This window comes from Mixophyes fleayi, chromosome 3 (genome assembly GCF_038048845.1).
Source record: "Mixophyes fleayi isolate aMixFle1 chromosome 3, aMixFle1.hap1, whole genome shotgun sequence".
Taxonomy (NCBI): domain Eukaryota; kingdom Metazoa; phylum Chordata; class Amphibia; order Anura; family Limnodynastidae; genus Mixophyes; species Mixophyes fleayi.
The window spans coordinates 143,094,293-143,108,417 of NC_134404.1; the positions used below are offsets into that span (position 1 = coordinate 143,094,293).

Here is a 14,125-nt window from a genome sequence, read left to right on the forward strand (position 1 = left end):
ACTTTAAAACAGTCTCTATTAATAAAATGTGCAGCGTCTATTTTTAAAGAATGAATACAGCAATACAGATGGCAATTTCAGGTTTTTATTTGAGGGGAAAATATATTACCCTTTAAAAAACAATTCAGTCACTATGAACAATGTACTCATGAAATTTTGTACAAAACACAACTTAACTGTCTTCTTATCAAAGAAAGGCACATCTCTGTTCACTGGCATATACCGCAGTTTACTAAAATCATGTGAAAATAGAAGAAATGCAATATCTATCAATGCTAGACAAGTTTCTACACTTTGGCGCTGATGTGCAGGGGCGCACCCAGGGGGGATTTCCTAGTACCCAGAAACAACTGTCCTACCTGGGGTGTTGTATGCTTACAGTGGCTGGCCCCTCTCCAGGGACCAGCCACTACTGCTTGCAGCTTGTGACCGTCTCCCAGTCAGTCCCCTGCTGTGTGAGCACAGCTCTCTGCCGGCAGATTGGCCCCGCCCCTTCCTCCCACACGGCCAGCATGGGTGTTATGCAGGAGGCAGCAGCAGAAGAAGAAGGTAAGAATGTGTGTGTGTGTGTTTGTGTGTCTGTGTTTGTCAGTGTATATGACAGCTTACATATCTGTGTGTTTGATCCTGTGTGTTTATGTATGTGTGTGTTTATGTATGTGTGTGTTTATGTATGTGTGTGTATGCGACAGCTTCCATATCTGTGTGTTTGATCCTGTGTGTTTATGTATGTGTGTGTGTGTTTATGTATGTGTGTGTATGTGACAGCTTACATGTCTGTGTGTTTGATCCTGTGTGTTTGTGTGTGTCTGTGCTTGTCAGTGTATGGGACAGTTTACATATCTGTGTGTTTGACACGGTGTGTGTTTGTAGCCACGCCCCTACACATACTGGACATACCCACTTGTATAGTGGCATGGAAACCCCCCTCTTCGAATCCTGCATTTGCCCCTGATGTGATAGGTTTGATTAAATTAATAAAGCCAGGTTGTAAGTGATTGACAACCAGAGATATGCAATGCACAGATTACAATTGCATTTTTTTTTACTATAATGGTGCAACCTAAATTAAAACTAGAGAAACACTGGAAAAAAAACAAGATTTTACATTGGAAAAATAATATTTTTACAGATTTTAAATGGTTTTTGATAGATAAACTTTAAAATCGCAAGGAATGCCATACAAGTGGATGGCTTTCCTTAGTTATTCCCTACTAAAACAGAAAACTGGGTTGAGACCACCTTAGGGTCGGGAGTAAAGAATAGCCTTTACACCACATGTCCATGACAGTGACACATCATGTACAGCCGCTTTCAATTTGTGCACACTTACATTTCATGGTTATGCATTTGCTCTTTTACTTTTAGGAACTTGTGGTACTCTAAGCACAATATATACAGTATACACACCTACAGACCACCCCAATCTGTCCATATTTATTCCAAATTCTAGCAAACCCTGTTGCCAACATGCGAAGCAGCTGTAATCTGCGGCACTTTTACTCTCATTTATGACCTCTCTGGGTCTGATGCTGACTTAGGGGCGTATTCAATTGTTGCTCCCGGCACCGCCGGAACGAGCGCGTTAAGACTATTACCGTTTATACGGTAATTACTCGCTCAATTTCAGCTCGCAGCTCCCTGAGCAGCGAGCTGAAATTGAGCGAGAAAATTACCGTATGAACGGTAATTACGCGCAATATTACCGTATAAATGTAATAGTTTTAACGCGCTCGTTCCGGCGGCGCCCGGAGCAACAATTGAATACCCCCCTTAGGAGCACAGCACAACAAAGGAGTAAGTTTGCTCCTGAACAAACTATGTTTCAATGCAAGGGGTACATATTAATTTCTTTTTTTGTATGCATAGAAAATATTGGCTCTTTTTTCATGTAGCACACAAATACTTAATAGCTTATCTTTTTACACATGCCCTATTCCAACTATAAATCTGTCCCCAACATTTTAAATTTTCCTCCTCCTTCAATGCAAAAAGGTTTTGCCGGGGTGCAAATGTACTCCTTTTTTTGGAGGAAAGAAAACAGCCTTGTCCTTTAATAACGTTATTTCTGGTGTACGTTACTAGTGCTGCCTATGGGGATTAGATAGTATCCCTATCTTAAATAGTTAAACTAGTATTTTGTGGCCCTTGGCGTTCCACTGATAGTAGTCAAATACACATGTGAAACCTGAAAAAGTCACTGTTACTCATGTGGATTTGATTACTATACTTTAATGAACTTGGACTATACTTGAACTATCGAGATAAGAAGTAAGGTGACATAGGAATTGAGACTTTTGCCTATAGAAGACAACTCACTTGTTGCATTTATCACCATTGTCATATTGACTGTTTGGACATGCATGTTTTAATTGAATGTTTATATACAGGTTCTGGCCGGCACCATTCATACAGATGTGTTTGTATTAATAAACACTTTAGTATTAAATATATTTGTAATCCAATTTTCCACACAATCTGATTTATGACAATCAGTGGAGCGCCAAGGGGCACAATATACCAGTACTCCTTTTTTTGTTTTTCTCCTAACTCAGCATCAGGCCCTCTGTCTTTAATGTATATATCCCACATTATTATGCATGGTTTTTTTTTATTATGCATGGATTTATTTTCTGTGCTAATTTCAATTATTTAATTAATTTATTATCTATTGCAAGGTGTTATCATTTATTTATTTTGATTATTAGCATTATTCTCTTATTAAATGTATCCGTTCTTATTGTACTGCTCTGTTCATTCTTGACAAGCATTTGTCTTTATAGTAAGGGTTAAGATTTACTTGGCAGGAGTAGAAGGTGACTAATTTTAAACCTTAATGATTCACCCTTGGTCACTTTGTAATTAGCATTTCACATAAAGTACATCTGAGAGTTTGCTTTTAACAAACAGATAAAACAAATGAATTCAATGTATATTTATAGTTACACAGTATATTGCTCCTGCAGCTTTGGTGATGTTATATGTAATAGTATTTTGGCTGACATTGCTTCAATGCATTTATGACATGCAAATCCTTTGAATAACCATTAGATTTTAAAGCACAATGGGGATTTTTTATATTTACATATATAAACTCATTGAGTCACCATAAAATTATAAGACACAATAGGGATTGTTCTGTTTACTTGTATTCAGGATAAAAATCAATCTTGAAAGTTATTACTGTCAATAAGGGATTTTACGTTTGTCTTTAAACATATTAAACTGTTTGCTAGGTTAAGTTTGTATTTCCATGCACCCAAGTGTATATCTATTTTCATTTTCATTCCAGAAATTGAATATTCAACTACAGATGTGCCTGTTTTTGTGGGTGAAACATTTTGATATCACCTAGTGGTGCTCTGTAATAGGAAACGATGGTTCACTATGGATGACTAGCTGATGATGCACGGATATTGACTATGTATTTTATATATTTGTATAATCACTGAATGACTAATGAAAAGGAAAAAAAATGTTTTTGTCATGTGCTGATATTCAAACTAAGGGGTTCAGGGCCTGATTAAGGTTTCCAGTTGCCCTAGTCTATTACAACCGTAGTGCCCCCCCCCCCCCCAATATAAGCGTAGAGGAATATTCATGAATATGAATAGTCAGCAGTATTCTTCAGCATTCAAATTTAGACAGATTGTGCATTCATTCTTACCAGTTCTTGCTCTTCTCTCTTCTCTGTTCTTGCAGCTTTGTTGTCGTCTAGCTGTCTTCTGGAAAGTTGGGGACCTGTTTTGAAAATATGCAGCAATTATATTATAATGCTAAATGTTAACAAATCCTGAATGATTAGGCTCCAAAACTCAACAGTCCTTTATGGCCAGATAAAATTACCCCATAGCACAGGCATATGTAGGCAATACAATATATGACATTTTTTGTCAAAGAGCTAAAATCAAATACAAACCTCTATCATCCCACCTGACAAATATTTAGTATTCTAATGACCCTAGAACCACAGAGAGCATCCTCATAACTGCCACATAATACAAAGATCATAGCCCCCCAAAACTGCTCTATTTTTTTTAAATATCCCCCTCAACCATTTCATTAGCCCTTTTCAGCCTCTTCACCTGTCCCCTTTTAGCATTGTCACCGACCCCCTTTTAGCATTGTCTGTCACCTGCCCCCCTTTAGAATTGTCACCTGCCCTCTTTGGCCTCTTTACCTGTCCGCTTTAAGCATTGTCATCTGGCCCCTTTAGCCTCTTCACCTGTCCGCTTTAAGCATTGTCATCTGGCCCCTTTAGCCTCTTCACCTGCCCCTTTAGCCTCATAAACTGCCCCATTTAGCATTGTCACCTGCCCTTTTTAGCATTGTCACCTGCCCCCTTTTAGCCTCTTCATCTGCCCCCTTTAGCCTCTTCATCTGCCCCTTCAAGCATTGTCATCTGCCCCCTTTAGCCTTGCCACCTGCCTCCTTTTAGCGTCTTCACCTGCCCGCTTTTAGTCTCTTCACCTGCATCCATTAGCATGGTCACCTGCCTCCTTCTGTGTTATCATCTGCACAGCCCCTACACCCCCCCCCAGACATTAAGACTTATCTGTTGTTCCGGCACAGCAGTCTTTTCTTCAACGCTATTCATGACAGCCAGCCTGGCAGCGATTGCTGCTAGCTGCCTGTCAGTGTGGCCTTGGGTGCTTCTTACTCTGGTCACATGAGATGTGGAAGTCCTGATCTCATGTGACAAGGCTAAGACCCACGGCCGCACAGACAGGTAGCTAGCAGCAATCACTGCTAGGCTGTCTGTCATGTAATAGTGACAGTCGGGCCGCCCCCTTTAGAACAGGGGCGGTCCCGATGATTCTACTCTAAAAAGAAAACAATGTCCATCACACTAACCATATATAAGACTAAACAGGGCAATATTTAGGATGAAAAATGTTAAAGTTTAATTTATTGAAAGGGGTGATCATGAAGTGGTAGGAGAATGGGCTTTGATGTGTCCGCTACACTTTTGCACAGTGTGCCTCTTTAGATGATTCTACCTTTCCATGAACCCTGGTGAACTTCTAGTTCTAACTTCCAGCTACACAAAAACCATCTACACTCAAATCACAGAAGTTCTGTGATCCAAAAGATATAAAAAAAAACAGCTTCTAGGAACCTTATCCTCCTGCCTGCTTTGAAATAACTGTAAAACTGTCTGCAGCCTAAGACCCATTGCTGTGGAGATTTGCCCTTTTTTTTTTTATTAATCTTTTTTTATAATGATTGTAATTGATGATAGGTAGAGGTTATAGCAAATAGAATATACAAAATGTATGTAATGTACATAGGTTATATTAGCCAAATATACATATTCGGACACAAAAATAGAAAAATACCTCAGGGCCAGCCTACCAAGAGTAATATAAAAATGAAGAAATAAAACAGTTGCCTTATAAAAATACAACCATATAAAATGGGATAAAGTTTGAAAAATTGCTGGTTTATTTTTTATAGATGTTATAGTTATAGATGGGCGGGGTAGGTAAGGGTATTGCTTTTCAGGAGCTAGGTAACGGGAAACCCCCGACACGAGCGAATTCAGATAGATTTAGCTATGTTTTAATTAGCATTGTCTTCAACAAAATAATTATTTATGGTTACCATTATTGTTCTTATTTTTGGCTCTAGTGGATGGTTCGTTCTTCTGTTTATTTAGTGTTTCTGTGACTTTAGGAAAAAGATAGGCAGTAAAAATATGATTGTACACCTCTGCAGTTTCCTGGCTACTGAGAGTACTGTGAAGCACAAGGTTAATAACCGTAACGCTAATTTTTTTTTAAAAATGTAATTGGATGTGAGAGGAAATTAGTATTCATTTAGTAGCGTTGCATTACTTTTTAAGGTATTACATTTATATTAATTTGGTAAGATGGTCAAAATTGATTTATTTAAAGGAGGTCATTATTAATGTAGTTTTTTAATGTGCAGTTTACTTTTTGCATCATTCTACTTTTTGAATTTAACATACACTATTACGTTTACATAAATTGAACTTCTATAACTTTTTTTTATTATTGGAGCAACAGTTTTCTTTGCTTTTTCCCAAAGCCAAACATTTGGAAACCCTCCTCTAGAAACCCTGCATAGAAGTGGGTTGAGGAGAGAGTGAATAGAGGGGAAGGTGGAGAGGCAGTTGTAGATAAGTCACTGGAGGAGCGTGGAGGCGAATTGGAGGAGGGAGATAGCACAATAGTTAGAAATAGAGGTAGGGTCAAAGGAGAGTTTTTTGAAGATGGTGCAGACAAGAATGTGCTTTAATTAGGAAAATAAGGTACCAGAGGAGATTGATAGCTGGGGGTAGAACGGTAGGTGAGGTTGGAACAGACAGCAGCGTTTCTCTGTTTCTCTACCTGTCTTGTCAAATATACCTCCCACGTTCTTCAGACATTTGCATCCATCACTCACTTTTCCCCTGCACCTCTCACAACTTAGTTCCACTCATCATCATCATCAGCAGTAACTATATAATGCCACTAATTCCGCAACACTGTGCAGAGAACTCACTCACATCAGTCACTGTCTCATTGGAGATTACAGTACAAATTACCTAACATATACACACTCAGACAGAGAGAGAGAGAGACTAGGGTCAATTTGATAGCAGCCAATTAACCTACTAGTATGTTTTTGGAGTGTTGGAGAAAGTCCGATGTCGAAGTCAGCAAATTGGATAAAGTCATTTCAATTAAAGTCTAGCAAACCTGGTTGTCTTTGTCTGAAAAGATGCGTACGGTACGCTATGACGTACAAGGGCACGCTACGGCGTGAAAGGGCGTACACATCCACTACACGTGGCAGCAACAGTAATCGGTCTTTTACCATACATTCGCACAAACACGCATACTTATAAAATAGTACACATTAATGGTAGTTGCAACACATAGTCAGTTATGTCGAAATATAGTAGTATTTATATGTTATATCAGAGTTACATGCATATTAGTGAAATACACGGAATGGGTTAAAGGAATAACATCATGAGTGGTATCATAATGAACCTTATTACATATCCTACTGTTTGGTTCACTCTGCGAGGGAATCGCAGAGTGCATACGCAAGTTATGAATTATAGGGAATTATGAACTACTTAAGACTAAGGAATCCGGGCGGGAAGAGCAGAGCATACCCCCTGCAGAGATGACACCCTCCTTTGGATTCCTTAAGATGAACCAGCCAATGATTGACGACCCCTTGGACATTCCTGAGACCCGGACCAATAGATGCAAGCTATACCATCTTCATTGTATTACTGTATTTCATTGTGTATATAAGCAGCAGCTTGTGATCCAGAGTGCAGACATCTTGTCCCCAGACTTCAGGATTGAATGACTGCACTGGATCCAGAGCGCCTGCGATAAGTAACGGCTGTATTTACTATTACTTCGCTTGAGCATATTTTTCCACTTATTGCGAATAAATCTTTGTGCTTTGGAAACACAAATCGAGGTTCGACAATCGTTATTTGTTAGCGACAAAACGCACATAACAATTTGGGGGCTCGTGAGCTTTGGAGGTTTCGTTGCCGATGATACGCAAGACCAACGGATTTCGGTTCCTCAACAAAGGGTGGAGACGCGTCATAAACGGGTAAGAACGCATGGTGTTCAAAACCTGAATTTTACTCTGTGTTGTGAAACCGAATGTCCGTTTTGCATTATCTAGGGCACGCTAACTAGAACCTAGGGACAAAAGAGAAAACTGTTTCTTTTTTCTGTCATTGTGCGTTTTAACTGTATTGCATTGCTTAGCGTATGTGTATTTCCTGCTGTGCGTACGCGAACTTCCGGTAGACTTGCCACGTGGTTAAACAATCGTTTTGATAGTTATTGTACGTGTATAGTATAATTACTTGTGAAAGCCTCTGAGGTATTATTACTGTTGTTGGGAACTTTTGATTTTCTGCGCAGAAAAGGTGTATAGTGTGTGATGTTGTAACGTAGATACACTGTTTTGTTGTGGATTGTGCTCAGTTGCTGTCTGACGAGGCGGATTGCCCAACTGAAGGACGGTATACAGGGCAGGTATACCGAATGCGAAAACCGGGTTTTCGCAAAGCGCTACCAATAGATCGCAAGGTTTGCTAATAATTAGTATTGGTAGGCAGTGCGATCCGATCGCACCGTTAGTGCGAATTGGTGAAGCAGCTAGGAGGAATTATACTGGAAAGGCAGGTTGATTGTATTAACTTGCGCTCCCAGCGATAATAAACTCAGCAGATTTTTGTGGTTGAGCCAGGGTATCGAGGAGCTGATAGCCCTTGGGGCCCACAGTGATATTTCTGTATTAGGGATCCTCGCCAGGGGCGAGAAAAGCGAGTGAACGCGGCTAAAGGAAATACGTTCACCGAGTATTATAGATCTCTAGCGGTGGGTATAGCAACAGAGTTGAAATTATCAGGTGGAAAGAACAGAGCATTGCGGTGTGTCTGTGTTTCACATTTGGCCGGAAGGAACAGAGCATTGCGGTGTGTCTGTGTTCCGGGTAGAAGGTATATTGTTCAACATGGGTGCTAAGCATACGCTAGAGAAGGTCAGTGTACTGCCTAAGGAAGGCCCTATTGGTTCAGCGAAGTTTCTCATGTGTAAGAAATATGGTGAATACGCAACTGTGTATTGTGACACGTGGGTCAAGATGACCAAAGATTGTGATAGGCCTTTCCCAACAATAGGAAGTTTTAATACAGAGGTACTAAATACTGTAAAAGATAAAGTATGGTTGATTACCTCAACGAAAGTGAGGAATAAACATAATGATTGTTTAAAATTGTGGCAAATGGAAAGTAACACGTGGCAGAGCAGCGAATGCAAACCGGAAGTAGGCGTGACGAAAAGCACGCGCAAGGCGGATGTAACCGTTGCGAAGCGTGGCGAACTCAGCGCAAGCGCGCCCCCGCCACCTTATGTGGCGGGAGGGGTAAGTACAGCCGTTGTTAAAACTGAAAATAGAAAAATTGCTAAGTTGTATCCTGTTTTAAACCAGTTTAAATCAAGTGTATCTGAAAGTGAAGATGAACCCACTGTGATTTCGGCCATTGCCCATGCCGTTAGTGTACTAGAGGCTCAGCGCAAGTATGAGAAAATGGCTGAGATAGGTGAGAGTAGCGTGATCACTAGGAGTGAAAGCGTTCTAAATCTAGGACCAGTAAATCCTGTAGTGTCTCCTGAAGTCAGTGTACCAGAGGGTGCGTTCCCGGTCCGCACAATATCAGTTCCCAATGGGAAACCGGATAAGGATGGTGTAGTTCCTTTAAGAAATGTTACAATGCATTGTCCCTGGACTAGATCAGAATTACGTTCCATTATGACTGAATTCCCAGATCCTAGAAAAGAGTTAGCTAAATGTCAGAAATTTGTTAAAGATTTAGGAAATGCTCACGAACCAACCAGTAAGGATTGGCGGGTAGTGTTGAGGGCGTGTCTTCCTCCCAATACTAACATACAAAAATTTATTGAAGATTGTTTGTTGGAGGAAGATGAAACCTTGACTGATGAGATTAACCAACGGAATATAGAACAAATTGTCAAACACTTAGCCATCTGTTTTCCAGTAGTAGTAAATTGGAGTAAGATTTTCACCATTAAACAAAAGGATAGTGAAACTGCCTCAGATTACTTTGCTAGAGCTATAACAGCGATCGCACGATTTACTGGGATATCCAACAAAAGTGAGGACCCACATCACAGAGAGGTAGCTGTAGGAGTACTGATGGATGGCCTTAGAGAAAATTTAAAGACGAGAGTACAAACCACATTACCTAATTGGAGAGGCGTCACAGTAGACTCTCTTAGGGAGTCTGCTGTGGAGCATGACAAAAACCTTTTTAGAAAAAGGGAGGAGAAAAGTGATAGGTTAATGATGGTAAGTATACAGGCTCTAGAAAAGGTGCATACACGACCACCAGCATACAACCCATATAACCGGAAACCTAAAGTGATCAGGTGTTTTAACTGTAACGAGGAAGGACATTACGCTAGAGAGTGTAAAAAGGAAAGACTCAATACACAGAGAGGTGGGTCACATAGATATCCTCCAAGGAGGGATTCACATAGACTAGAAGACTCACATCTACCCGCGCATATTACGGCAGCAAATGCTGCGCGGGAAATCAATAGTCAGCGGTAGGGGTCAGGTCATACCTGTAGTCTACAGCCAGTGAGGTTAACTGAGAGTCAGAGTGAAGAACCAACAATGATAGTTGACATAGCTGGTAAGAAACAAACTTTTCTTGTAGATACAGGGGCGGCCCGATCTGTGATAACCTCTCCTTTCAACCTACAGGTGACCAGCAAAACTATTCCAGCTATGGGGGTGACGGGAAAAGTGTTACATTATCCTCTAACTAAACCCGCCGAAGTTACTATCGGGCCTCTGCATACTAAGCATTCGTTTCTCTTGGCTGCAGCGGCTCCTACTAACTTGCTAGGGAGAGACTTGTTATGTAAAATGGGATGTGTCATATACTGTACTTCAGATGGTGTGTTCCTAGATATACCCGAGAAGGTTGCACATGAGGTACAGGACATATTGGACACCCCTCAAAGGTTAATGTTACACTCTCCTGTTATAGAACAAAGTCCATCTCAAGTAAAGGGGATGTTGCTGGAAATACCAGGTTCCCTATGGACCAGAGATGGACAGGACACTGGACTGATGGCAAACGTAGCCCCTGTCATGGTCAATCTAAAAAGTGGTAGGATAGCTCCAAAAATCCCACAGTATCCATTAAAACCAGAGGTGGAACTAGGGGTATATCCTGTTATTGAGAGGCTGTTACAACAAGGGATTTTAATTCGTACAGCCAGTACAGCAAATAGTCCCATTTTCCCTGTGAAGAAGAGTGGGGGGAGGGGCTATAGATTAGTCCAGGACTTAAGGGGAATTAACAAAGTTGTTGAGAGCCAATTCCCCGTAGTGCCGAATCCAGCTGTCATCCTCATGCAGATTCCACCGTCTGCCAGTCATTTTACTGTCATTGATCTATGTTCTGCTTTCTTCTCAGTCCCTCTTCACCCTGACTGCCAATACCTTTTTGTATTCTCCTACAGGGGAGTGCAATACACATGGACCAGACTACCCCAGGGGTTCATTGACAGCCCCAGTATTTTCTCCCAAGCCTTACATGACTGTTTGCAATCCTTTCAACCCCACAATGGGTCCGTTCTAATTCAATATGTGGACGATTTATTGTTGTTCTCTGATTCTTTTATGTCATGTTTGCATGATACTAAATTGTTGTTGCTTCATCTTTCACAAACAGGGCACAAGGTGGCAAAGGATAAATTACAGCCATGTCAGACTAAGGTCAAATACTTAGGACACTGCCTCACTAAGGGGCTAAGACACCTGACAACCGACAGAATTGAGGCCATACAACACATGACCCTGTCACAGAGCCAGAAGCAGATTCGTACTTTCTTGGGGATGTGTGGATACTGTAGGTCCTGGATCCCAGGTTTTTCTATTCTGGCATTACCATTGCAGGAGCTAGTCTCTTCCTCAAAACCAGAGCGTGTTGTACACACAGAAGAGTCAGAGCAAGCGTTCTTTAACCTTAAAGATAGTCTGACAAGAGCACCTGCATTGGGAATACCTGATTATGAAAAGCCTTTTGAGCTATTTTGTACAGAAGCTGATGGCTGTGCAGCAGGTCTCCTCGCACAGAAACATGGTGACGCTAGTAGACCGGTAGCATACTACAGTGCACAATTAGACAATGTGGCAAGGTCACTCCCAACATGTCTCAGAAGTGTAGCAGCAACGGCCCTTCTAGTAAGTAAGAGCGAGGATGTAGTATTAGGACATAATTCAACCATCTATACACCCCATGCTGTATCAGCTCTGTTAAATTCAGCCCAAACCAGACATGTTTCTTCAGCTAGATTCACAAAGTGGGAACTAGCCCTGATGGCACCCTCAAACATCACCATCAAACGATGTAGCACCCTAAATCCAGCTACATACCTTCCGTATGTGTCTCAAGAGACACAAAGGGTGGGAGGTGAGGAGACCCTGGTTGATGATGAGTTAGGCAAGAATACTGACACGCATGACTGTATGGAACACCTGAATCAGACCTTTACTGCAAGGCCCGACATACGTGACACCCCCTTAGAAAATGTAGATTTTACGTTTTATACAGACGGAAGTTGCCATAGACAGACAGAGACAGGAGAGCTATGTACTGGTTACGCTGTTGTAGACGATCAGGATGTGGTAGAAGCTGAACCCCTTGGTCCACCTCACTCAGCCCAGGTGGCGGAACTAGTAGCACTAAAGAGAGCGTGTGAACTGGCAGAGGGTAAATCAGCCAATATATATACTGACTCTAGGTACGCCTTCGGGGTAGTGCATGATTTTGGGGCCCTTTGGCGTCTTAGAAACTTTACGACAGCAGCAGGTACACCAGTGGCACACTCACAACACATAAAAGGACTTCTGACAGCGATACAGTTACCCAGAACAGTAGCCGTCATAAAGTGCAAAGCACATACCTTTGAAGAAGACCCAGTGTCATTGGGCAACAACAGGGCAGACGAAGCTGCTAAATGGGCAGCAGGGCAACCTATGACTGTATCGACCGAGACTATGATAGTTTTTCAGACATTAGACACGCAGAAATTAATTGAAATGCAAGATTTGTGTTCCCTGCAGGAGAAGGCGGTCTGGAAGGCGAAGGGATGTGGTCAAGAGTCCTCAGCACTCTGGAGGGATGGACAAGGTAAGCCTGTAGCTCCCCGAACATACTATCCAAGCCTGGCTGAAGCAGCACACGGCCTGACTCACCTGGGTAAAGAAGGTATGTGCAAACTGGTGAGAGCATACTGGTGTGCTCCCGGATTTTCCTCTCAAGCTGGTAAGAAAGCAATGTCATGTCTTACTTGTTTGAGGAAAAATGTTGGGAAAACTATTCCAACTGAGCCATCCCACATCCCTCCTACAGACGGACCTTTTCAGGTAATACAAATTGACTATATCCAATTACCACCGTGCAGGAATCTAAAGTATGTGTTAGTGTGTATTGATGTGTTTTCCGGTTGGGTAGAAGCATATCCGGCAGCCACTAATACTGCTGTGTTCACTGCAAAGAAAATCGTACAAGACTTTGTGTGTAGGTTCGGTATCCCTTGAATCATTGAAAGTGATAGGGGTACCCATTTTACTGGTGATGTTTTCCAAAATATGTGTAAACTCATGGGAATCAGTAGCAGACTTCACACCCCTTACCGACCACAAGCCAGTGGTAAGGTGGAGAGAGTAAACGGTACTATCAAGAACAAACTAGGTAAGATAATGGCTGAAACTGGGTTGGCATGGCCTGAGGCTTTGCCGTTGGTCCTCCACAGCATTCGAACCACTCCTAGACCTCCTCTTAATCTGTCCCCCTTTGAGATACTGTTCGGACGACAACCTCATTTGATCGTGAGTCCACAAGACGACTTAAAGTGTAATAATGAAGTGACTGTACAATATCTTATAAGAATGAGTAGACAGCTGAAACAACAACAACAAAAACTAAAAATGCTGTCACCTGGTATGCCAGAAACGAACTGTCATGATGTTGAACCTGGAGACTATGTTATGATCCGCAATTTCTTACGTTCAGGTTGTTTAACAGACCGTTGGGAAGGCCCGTACCAAGTGCTGCTGACAAGTACTACATCACTGAAGGTTGCAGAGAGAGACACTTGGGTCCATTCCACCCACTGCAGGAGAGTCCATAATCCGGAGAAAGTGCAAGACAAGACTCAGACCGACGACATAGAGCTGTCACTTGTGAGCCTGTTCCGGGAGACCTAAAGCCTGCAGTTGAGACACCTGAACCAGAGACGTTGCCTCAGAACTATCTTTCCAGCGATGGAGTGGCGGTTTTTGTTTTTCTTTTGTTCCAGGATTTTCCTTGTTTTTACTTTTTCTAGGACATTCTATTTTTGTGAAGGAGAATGGAGGACGGAGGAGAGTTCTGGGAGTGATACGGATGAAATAGAGGCCGAAGAAAAGTCAATAGAATATCCTGAGCAGCCCATTATCAAACTTGGTCCAGGGGTTATGAAAAGGTCTGCTAGCTCAGGAACTCGGAGGCAGTGTGAGGGGCTATTGTCTGATGAGTATTGTATCTGCAAGT

The 14,125-nt window shown here is 41.7% G+C and overlaps 2 long non-coding RNA genes across 2 annotated transcripts in view; one reads left to right on the forward strand and one right to left on the reverse strand.

Annotated features, from left to right (window-relative positions):
- LOC142142788 (uncharacterized) overlaps positions 1 to 886 on the reverse strand; it is a 30,515-nt gene extending 29,629 nt beyond the window's left edge. The window contains exon 1 of the long non-coding RNA XR_012689331.1: positions 360 to 886. This is a non-coding gene — a long non-coding RNA (uncharacterized LOC142142788). The remainder of the gene's footprint in view (positions 1 to 359) is intronic.
- Positions 475 to 14,125, forward strand: part of LOC142142787 (uncharacterized) — a 66,761-nt gene continuing 53,110 nt past the window's right edge. Inside the window, exon 1 of the long non-coding RNA XR_012689330.1 lies at positions 475 to 549. This is a non-coding gene — a long non-coding RNA (uncharacterized LOC142142787). The remainder of the gene's footprint in view (positions 550 to 14,125) is intronic.